At 43.5% G+C, this 10,405-nt stretch overlaps 1 pseudogene; it reads left to right on the top strand.

Annotated features, from left to right (window-relative positions):
* The first annotated feature begins 8,544 nt into the window (after positions 1 to 8,544).
* LOC132369313 (ATP synthase subunit a-like) lies at positions 8,545 to 9,007 on the top strand (annotated as a pseudogene).
* The last annotated feature ends 1,398 nt before the right edge of the window (positions 9,008 to 10,405 follow it).

The following is a 10,405-nucleotide window of genomic DNA, read 5'->3' as shown; positions in this document are numbered from 1 at the left end:
ACATCTATGCTCTCTTTTTCTGGATCTCCTTTCTGTCCCAGCCACATAACTGCATGTTTTCCCCAAGGCTCAGTTTCTGACCTCTACTCCCAGGTTAAATCCTATCGTTTCTGTCCCCCATTCATTTCCACAAACTGCCATGCAGAATTTCTTGAGAGTGTAGGATCAAGGCTGCTCATGTGCTACTTTCAGGGTATAAGGATATGCTAGGGAAGGGAGCAGGGCCGCCGGGAGGGTGGGACTTCAAGCTTGTTTTTGCTGCTGCAGCTGCTGTCAGTGTTGTTAGCAAGAGAAGCTGCTGTTTGGGTTTCCAGCCACCAGTGAATCTAGCGACACCCTATCTGGTGGCAGAAGCAGCAAGTTAGCAGAGTTGTATCCCCTTCGCTCTGCTAAGAACTCAGTAGCCCCTGTTACTGGTCTGGCTCTAACTGCAATGGACACCTGTCAGCGAGTATCCAGGGCAACATTCTGGCTTTCCTCACTGTGATCAGCTGCCGTGTGTTTGCCACTCAACCTAATACAGATGCTGTAAGCCAAGTAAGGATACACAGTGCACTTAGGGGATTGGAAAGGGTGGTGGTGTTTTCTCTGCTCCAGTTAGAGATATCAATCTAGACTAGAATAAAATAAATGAAGAGGCATACAACATCCTGCGTGGGAAGATGTAACATTACAACACTCTTGATTTTGCCCCCAATTAAGCTATAGATGTAATGGTAGGCCAAGCAAAATCTCCCTGGGAATTGTAATATGACCAAAAATATATATATTTTTAAATTCACCTAGAAGCATTTCTGGCTTCCGGTAGGAGTAGCTCCTATCAGTCCAATGCTCCCACACATAATGATTATAATCTCTTGGGAAATTTTTTTTTTTGCCCCTGCCACATGGCTTGTGGGGTTGACTGGGGATCAAACCCTGCCCCAGCAGTGGGACCTCCGGGTCCTAACCATTGGACCGCCAGGGAATTCCCGGGAAATATTTCTTTTTGAAAGGCTGTCTGAAGGCACTGGAGAGCAAGCCAAAGCAGTGGAGGTTGAAAGGGATGAAGGAGACAGCAGATGGCATGGGAGCCCCAGGGTGGCCAAGAGCCAAAGGAGAGTTTCCCCGCTCTTCTTAGCACTCACCTCTCCTACTCTGCCCTCGCCCGATGCACCAGCTCCTACCTCTCAACAGGGAGACTATCCACAAGCCATTTGTGCCCATGTGGCCAGAAAGTAACCAGCATCTCAGTCAGCCCATCAGCCCCAGGGAGCCGGCATCACCCTGGGGCAGTGGAGTTGACAAGCCCCTAATATCGCCACCAAGCTGTGGTGTGTTTCCTTGGCAACCCTGCATCATCCTTGGAGGCTGTGCGTCCAGGATGCTGGTTCTCTTATTTCCCCTGCAACAGCAACATCTATGCTCTCTTTTTCTGTCCCAGCCACATAACTGCAGGTTTTCCCCAAGGCTCAGTTTCTGACCTCTACTCCCAGCTTATATCCTATCAAATCTGTCAAGCAGATTACAGAGCACTGGTCCCCAATCCCAGAGCAGGACACCAAGTACATGGAGAATAGCAAAGATCGTCACTATGCCAGCCACCAGGAATAGAAGTACAAACACCTCTGCCCACTGCATGTCGGTATCTGAGTCGCCAAGAAGAACAAAGTGCAGTCACGCACCAGATGGGACAACACTTTACTTATGTAGAGAAGACACAGAGCAAGGTCACCTCCAGCAGTGGGCATCAGTCTTCCACGGCCAGTCTGTCTCCCCTGATACCTGATGCAGGGCAATTTGCCTACATGCCTCCCCCCTGTGCCACGGTGGAAAGACCCCATCCCCTCTCCGAGGAGGACAGATGTAACAGTAGGGTTGGCCAAGTGCCATAAGATGCACGCACTTCAAACAAAGACAAAAGAGCAGTCATTGAAACTGAAACAGGGAAAGATACTCCCACACAAGGTGATAAGCCCGGCATAGGCTCTTGGTAAGGAAGAGTTCTAAGCCAAGGCCCATTCTTATGCCGCCAAGTGAGGGCCAAAACACTGCACGCGTGAGGCTGCCTTTGCCAACACAAATTTTTATGGCTTTTTACAAGAGGGCAAGTCATAATTGGTGCTTTGATGGGCCCCACCTGCACAGAGGCATGGACATGGCAGGAAGCATTCCTAACAGCAAGAGAACTGTACACCTTGGGAAACTCATGAAACATACAAGAGCAGGAAGCAGGAGGCTGAAAACGGAGAGGGCTGTATTCACCTCTAGGGCTGCTGTAACAAAGTGCCCAAAACTGGGTGACTTAGGACAACAGAAATTGATTGTCTCACATTCTGAGGGCACGGTCCAAATCAAGGTGGCAGCAAGGCCATGCTCCCTCTGAAGGCTCTGAAGGAGAATCTTTCCTTGCCTCTTCCAGCTTCTGGTGTTTGCCTACAACCTTGGTCTTCCTTGGCTTATAGGTGCATCACCCTTGCCATCTTCCCCCTGGGTGTCTTTACATTATCTTCTTTCTGTGCATGTCTGTCTCTGTGGCTAAATCTCTTTTCATAAGGACACTGGTCATATTGGATTAGGGTCAACCCAAATGACCTCATTTAACGTGACTACCTCTGTAAACACACTGTGTCCAAATAAGCTCATATTCTGAGGTGCTAAGGGTTAGGACTACAACATATCTTTTGTGGCCCCTGAGGAGGCCACAATTCAACCTATAACTAGGGGCCACAAGCTGGGGGCTTGAGCTTCATTCCGAAGTCTCGGACAACAACTAAAGTTGTTGTGGCCTGGCCAAGTTTGTGGGGTTTTTTGTTTTGTTTTTTTAATAAGTTTATTTATTTATTTATTTTTGGCTGTGTTGGGTCTTCATTTCTGTGCGAGGGCTTTCTCCAGCTGTGGCGAGCGGGGGGCCACTCTTCATCACGGTGCGCGGGCCTCTCACTGCCGCGGCCTCTCTTGTTGCGGAGCACAGGCTCCAGACGCGCAGGCTCAGTAGTTGTGGCTCACGGGCCTAGTTGCTCCGCGGCATGTGGGATCCTCCCAGACCAGGGCTCGAACCCGTGTCCCCTGCATTGGCAGGCGGATTCTTAACCGCTGCGCCACCAGGGAAGCCCCAAGTTTGTGTTTTTTAAAAGTCCCTTTTGCAAAGAAGTAGGGAATAGTTCAGAGGGGTCAACCTGGACCCCAGGTGTCATATTCAGAGGCTGTTTGTGTGAGGTGAGGGCCTGAATCACAGTCGCAGGAGCACTGGAGACAGAACAGATGTGAGAGGCAGTACAGGAAGCATCTGCTAGGGGGCGCCCACAGAGGACAGCGCATGAAGGATGGGTCCAGGGAAGGCAGGGACAGGGCTGCAGAGGCGTCCCGCACTGCCCAGGGGAGGATGGTCTGGGTCTGGAAGTTGCGCGTAGACTGGGCACTAGAAAGGGGTTCTTAGCTAGGGGTGAAATATTTCAGCCCCTGAGCTATTCGCCCAAACCAATTAAAATGTCTGTGAGTATTGGGGTGAGGGCAGGAACACACCTGCAGAGGAGTGAGATTGTTCTTGTCCCATTGAAGGGCTCTCTCCCATTCTACATCAGCGCAGTGGCACTTTACTTAGACGTTGGTGTCATCTGATCTCTACTTGCACTTCTTGTACTCGGAGCCCCTGGGGAGAGCTGGACCCCTGGGGGGATGGTGGTACCTTCACAGAGATGCGGGCCCTGGGGAGAAGCAGGGCTGTGGGGAGGGAGCAGCGTGTGTTCCCTGTGCCTGTGAAACACCAGGAGGATATGTCCAAGGTAGTTGGCTTCACGGATCTGGAGCAGAGGAGGGGCCTGGATTGCACAGATGGGCTTGGAACCATCAGGATATGGTGGTGACTGACGCCAGGGGTGTGGGTGAGGTCACCCCACAAAGGCCAGAAATAGAAAACGACATCACTCGAGCCTGACCCCTGAGAGGTGGTATTCCCCACTGCCACTCTCATAAACCTAAACAGAAAAACTAAAACTATTTAAACTTTTTGAAGAAAACATAGGACCAAATCTTCACACCTTAGGATAGGCAAAGATTTCTTAGGACACAAAAAGTACAAACTATTAAAAAATTGATTAGTCGGACTTTACCAAAATTTAAAACTTTTGCTCTTTGAAAGACATTGTTTTAAAAATATAATATAGGACTTCCCTGGTGGCGCAGTGGTTAAGGATCCGCCTGTCAATGCAGGGTACACGGGTTCAAGTCCTGGTCCGGGAAGATCCCACATGCCGCAGAGCAACTAAGCCTGTGTGCCACAACTACTGAGCCCAAGAGCCACAACTACTGAAGCCCGTGCGCTTAAAGCCTATGCTCCACAACAAGAGAAGCCACCGCAATGAGAAGCCCACGCACCGCAACAAAGTGTAGCCCCTGCTCGCCACAACTAGAGAAAGCCCGTGCACAGCAATGAAGATGCAAAACAACCAAAAAATAAAAATAAATAAAATTAAAATAAAAATATAACATAAACCACACACCAGGAGAAAACATCAGCAAAACATGTATCTGACAAAGGACTTGTATCCAGAACATATAAAGAACTCTTACAGCTCAAAAATAAGAAGACAACTACCCCAATAAAAATGAGCAGAAGATTTGAAGGGACACTTTTTTTTTTTAAAGATATGCATGTGATCAGTAAGCACATGAAAAGATGTTCATCATCGGCAGTCATAAAGAAATGCAAATTAGGGAGTTCCTTGGTGGCCTAGTGGTTAGGATTCGGTGCTTTCACTGCTGTGGCCCAGGTTCAATCCCTGGTCCGGGAACTGAAATACCGCAAGCCGCGCAGCGTGACCAAAAAAAGAAGGAAGGAAGGAAAGAAGGAAAGAAAGAAAGAAATGAAAATTAAAGCCACAATGAAATTCTACTACGCATCCACAAGAGTGGTTAAGATATAAAAAACTGATAATAGCAAGTGTCAGCAAGAATGTAGAGGCAGGAATGTAAACTAGTACAATTACTTTAAAAAACAGTTTGGCTGTTTCTTATAAAGTTTACATACACCTACCATATGACCCAGCAATCCTGCTTCTAAGTATTTACCCAAGAAATACAAAACGATTTATTCACATAAACACATGTACTCAAATATTCATAGCAGCTTTTTTCCATTCATATTTGTATAATTCCATTCAGATGAAACTCTAGAAAAGATTATTCTAATCTCAGTGACAGATACCGGATCAGTGGTTGCTTAAGGTCTAGAGAAGGTGTTGGTTGACTGGGATAGAACACAAGGTCAGTTACTGGAGTGATGGAAGTGTCCCATATCTTGACTGTGGTGACGGTTACATGGGTATATAAAATTATAACTCAGAAATGTACAGTTAAAATGGTGCATTTTATTACATGTAAATAATACCTCAATAGCATTAATTGTTTTAAAAATAGCATAAATTGAAAAGATACAATGCAATGGCAAAAGAATAAAACTTTCCAGAGCTGATAAAGACCAAAATCTACCATGGAAAGACCTATATATTCTAAGAAACATTAATAGAAAAATACCGGACTTCCCTGGAGGTCCAGTGGTTAAGATTGCACTTCCACTGCAGGGGGCGTGGGTTTGACTCCTGGTCAGGGAAATAAGATCCCACATGCCACGTGGTGCAGCCAAAAAATAATAATAATAATAAAAATTTAAAAAGGAGACGGCTGCCCTTAAAAAAAAAAAGAGAGAGAGAAAGAAAAATACCCATAGCTAATAGTATTCCTTCCACTTGCTGGGGAATTTGTTAAATTTCAAGTTTAAATTTAAAAGTATCTACAAATATCACAATAGGGAAAAAAATATCTAAAAGAGAACAAAGATCAAAGACTTCAAATACAAAATGCTTAGAAGCCCCAAAATGATTGCCTTAAAAGTTGACAGATCATCCTTTCCTGGGGGCATTCCTATTTACTACCCACCCACATTTTCTTAAAATAAACTCAGATTAGGACACAGAGAAATCTATATGATAATAGATTTGTAAGATAAACTAGCAATGAAAAACCTGACATCTAAATTGAAAACATCTTTAATTTGTCCAGTGTGGAAAGTCATTAGGAAGTGACTCATCCCAGCGACCTCCCCAGGACTTCAGGTGAGGCTCCGCAAGAGCTGCTCTGGGATAGAACATGTGACCTAGGCCTCAACCGATTAGCACATCTCATCCCTTCGGCCACAGTGATTAGTGCAGAGATGGACATGTCACTTAATGAGACCCAATGAGGCAGAAAAACTTTACTAGGAATCCTGGGAAAAGGACTCCGGCTAGAGCCCCAGGTGCTTGGGTATCATGACACCCAGAAGGATATCATCAGAAGCAGATATAAGAATTAAAGGTGAAAAATGGGTGTCATGGTTTGATCGCTGGAGCAAGCCACACCTAATCAGTATACCCTGAGATTTTCCCAGTATTTGAGCCAATAAAATTGCAAGCAATGAAAAGCCTTCCAACAAATTCACTGAGTCAAGAATATGGTGGGGTTACCCGATGAGCTAATATGATCAGAGGTGGCATCAGTTATATTCATTGAGGGAGGTCAGCTCCAGCTCTCTTCTTCACTGGTCAAACAACTTAATTTTTTAAAAAAAGATAAACAGTTAATGAGGGAAATGCAAATTAAGATAACCTTGAGATATTTTTCACCTATTGGATTGGCAAAAACCTAAAGTCTGAAGATAAGTGTGAGTAAGAATTTGAAGAAAAGGGTATACTTATACATTGCTGGAGGGAGAGTAAATTGTTAATACTTACTGACATTTAAAATTCACCTTGGGCTTCCCTGGTGGCGCAGTGTTTGAGAATCTGCCTGCCAATGCAGGGAACACGGGTTCGTTCGATCCCTAGTCCGGGAAGATCCCACATGCCGCAGAGCAAATAAGCCCATGTGCCTTCCTCACTTACCAGAGCTGTGACCATGGGCAACTCGCTCAACCTCTCTGTGCCTCAGTTTCATTATCTGCAAAACGGGGCTAATAACAATGTCAACCTATGTTGGCTTTTGTTATATTTAATTTCTAAACTCTCCCTAAGGGGACTCTATCCATCTGAGGGTTAAATAATTCATAGGAGGCTCCCAACAAGAGGAGAATATTGACATCTGATCATGTTGTTTTGAAAAGAGCCTGATCTCATCGTTACTGTTAATATCGTGAAGGTTGGAAATAATCATACTGGGAAATACCTAGCACCACGAGGTTATGGCAGTTACAGCTGTCACTGATTCTTTGCCACACATCTGGCACTCTACATGCATTACCGTTTCTGATCTGGAAAAGAGCTGTGTGTGGTGCTACTATTTTATCCCTATTTAACCTATTTAGAAACAGTGGTTCTTACCCAAGGTGATGTCGCTGCTAAGTGTCAGAGCTGGGGTATTTACGGGCATGAAAAATCTAAAACATTTACTTTCTGGCCCTTTACATAAAGTTTGCCTGATATAACATCTTGAATTTACACAAACAAAATAATATGTTCTCTGCTCCAAAAACACTTAAATTCACTTTTAGCACATGTATGACGGTAAGTGCTTAATTATTTTTATTCCAAAAAAATTTCCTCGTAAAAATGGGGTGCTTTATACAAGTCTGTGCATTCTACAGCCCAACCAATATTTTGATTCTCGTTTTCTTGCATTCAGTCATGCTAAATAAATCCAACATTATCATCTGTGTTGTGTGTGTGTGTGTGTGTGTGTGTACCCAGTCTGGGTGAAACTTCCTCAGCTATGTGAGGATCCAGGGGACCCCAGTGGGCAAGGCAAGGTGAACAGAGGCCCTTATAAAATGCTGTCCTAGCCAGACTTGATTCATGCTCTAAGTAGTAGGAGTTACATAAGCAGAGTGTCCATAACATATATTCACTGAGTACCTAATCCATCTGTAACCTCTCCTTAGTTCGAAGGGGAAAAAGAGAATATGACTATATTATAAAATGTACTGAGCCTTATAAGCAGCCAGATCAATAGATAAAAATAAATAGGACTTCCCTAATAAAATAATAGGCTGAGATAAGCATTTCATCTGGATTTAGAGACTCTGCATTTGCCAGGAATATTACTCCTGTATTTGAAAGTACCTTTTCAATTGCAAGTGATTGAACTCCAATTCAAACTGTCTGGACCAACTATTCAACATTATTCATAAACTATTGAATAATTGTTATTGAACTAATGACTCCATGATGTTTTGAAGGTATATGTTTCAGTGAAACAAAATAAGAGGTATGAATATGGGAGGTTATTATTTGCAGACAATATTGTATACCTAAAAAAACTTACAAACTACTAAGAGTGATTAGTAGTATGGCTAGATCAAGATAAATGTGCAAAAAGCAAAGCTATACTTTAATTACCACTTCAAAATAGAAATGAAAATATACTCTGTTCACAATAGTTTCCAAAGTAATAAAATGCCTAGGAATAAATTTTAATAAGAAAAAATAAAAGACATACAAAGAAAAATGCAAATTTTCATTGGTAGACTTAAAACGAGATCTGAATAAGTAAAGAGAAGTACTATATTCTGAATAGGAAAAGCATAGCAAAAACATGTCTCTCATTCTATTTATTGGATCAACCAACCTTCTGGGACTACTAACCCACCCGTTTACACCCACCTCGCAGCTCTCAATAAATGTGGAATAGCTGTTCCCCTATGAGCCAGCACCGTGGTTATAGGTTTCCATAACAAAACAAAAGCATTTTTGGCCCACTTCTTAGCACAAGGCACACCCACCCCCCTCATCCCTATGCTAGTGATTATCGAACTATCAGCCTGTTTATCCAGCCAGTAGCACTAGCTGTGCGATTAACAGCCAATATCACAGCAGGTCATGTATTAATACATCTAATCGGAGGAACAATCTTAGTGCTAATAAGCATCAACACCATCACGGCTTTCATTACCTTCATTGTTCTCACCCTACTCACTATCCTCGAATTTGCCGTTGCTATAATTCCAGCCTATGTATTTACCCTCTTAGTATGCTTATATCTCCATGACAACACATAATGACCCACCAGACCCACGCGTACCGCATAGTAAACCCCAGTCCTTGACCCCTTACAGGAGCCCTTTCAGCCCTCCTCATAACATCAGGCCTAATCATGTGATTCCACTTCAACTCAATAATTCTACTAATATTAGGCCTACTAACCAACACTCTAACAATATATCAGTGATGACATGACGAGATGTTATTCGAGAAAGCACCTTCCAAGGCCATCACACACCAATCGTCCAAAAGGGACTTCGATACGGAATAATCTTATTTATCGTCTCAGAAGTCCTCTTTTTTATCATCTTCTTTTGAGCCTTCTATCACTCAAGCCTCGCCCCTACCCCTAAATTAGGCGGGTGCTGGGCGCCAACAGGCATTCGCCCTCCGAACCCCCTAGAGGTGCTGCTTCTCAACCCTTCCATGCTATTAGCCTCTGGGTGTCTATCACCTGGGCCCACCACAGCCTTACGGAAGGAAATCCGCAAGCACATACTCCAAGCTCTCTTTATTACAATTGCCCTTCGCGTCTATTTCACACCCCTACAAGCCTCAGAGCATTACAAAGCCCCATTTACATCTCAGATGGGGTATATGGGTCAACTTTCTTCATAGCCACAGGATTCCACAGACTGCACATAATCATTGGGTCCACCTTCCTTATTGTTTGTTTCCTGCACCAATTAAAATTTCACTTCACATCCAACCACCACTTCGGCTTTGAAGCCGCTGCTTGATACTGATATTTTGTAGATGTTTTATGACTATTCTTTTACGTATCTATCTATTGATGAGGCTCATAATTCTTATAGTATTAATTGGTGCAACTGACTTCTAATCAGTTAGTTTCGGTACACCCCGAAAAAGAATAATAAACTTAATACTGACCCTATTAACACATACTGCACTGGCCTCATTGCTTGTACTCATCGCCTTCTGACTCTCCCAGCTAAACACTTACACAGAGAAAACAAGCCCTTATGAATGCGCATTGGACCCTATAGGATCCGCCCGCCTGCCTTTTTCCATAAAATTTTTCCTAGTAGCAATTACATTCCTCCTTTTCCACCTAGAAATTGCCCTCCTACTGCCCCTCCCCTGAGCAACTCAAACAAGTAATCTAAAAACAATACTCACCATGGTTTTACTTTTAATCTCATTATTGGCAATTAGCCTGGCCTACGAGTGAACTCAAAAAGGACTGGAATGGACTGAACTAAACTGTATTTAGTTTAAAACAAAACAAATTATTTTGACTCATTAGATTATGACTAAACTCACAATTACCAAGTGTCTTTAGTGTATATAAATATTATTATAGCTTTCACTATATCCCTTATAGGATTACTAATATATCTATCCCACCTAATATCCTCACTACTATGTCTAGAAGGCATAATATTATCACTATT

Source organism: Balaenoptera ricei, chromosome 7 (assembly GCF_028023285.1).
Source record: "Balaenoptera ricei isolate mBalRic1 chromosome 7, mBalRic1.hap2, whole genome shotgun sequence".
NCBI classification, from domain to species: Eukaryota; Metazoa; Chordata; class Mammalia; order Artiodactyla; family Balaenopteridae; genus Balaenoptera; species Balaenoptera ricei.
This window is presented reverse-complemented; position numbering and strand designations above follow the sequence as displayed.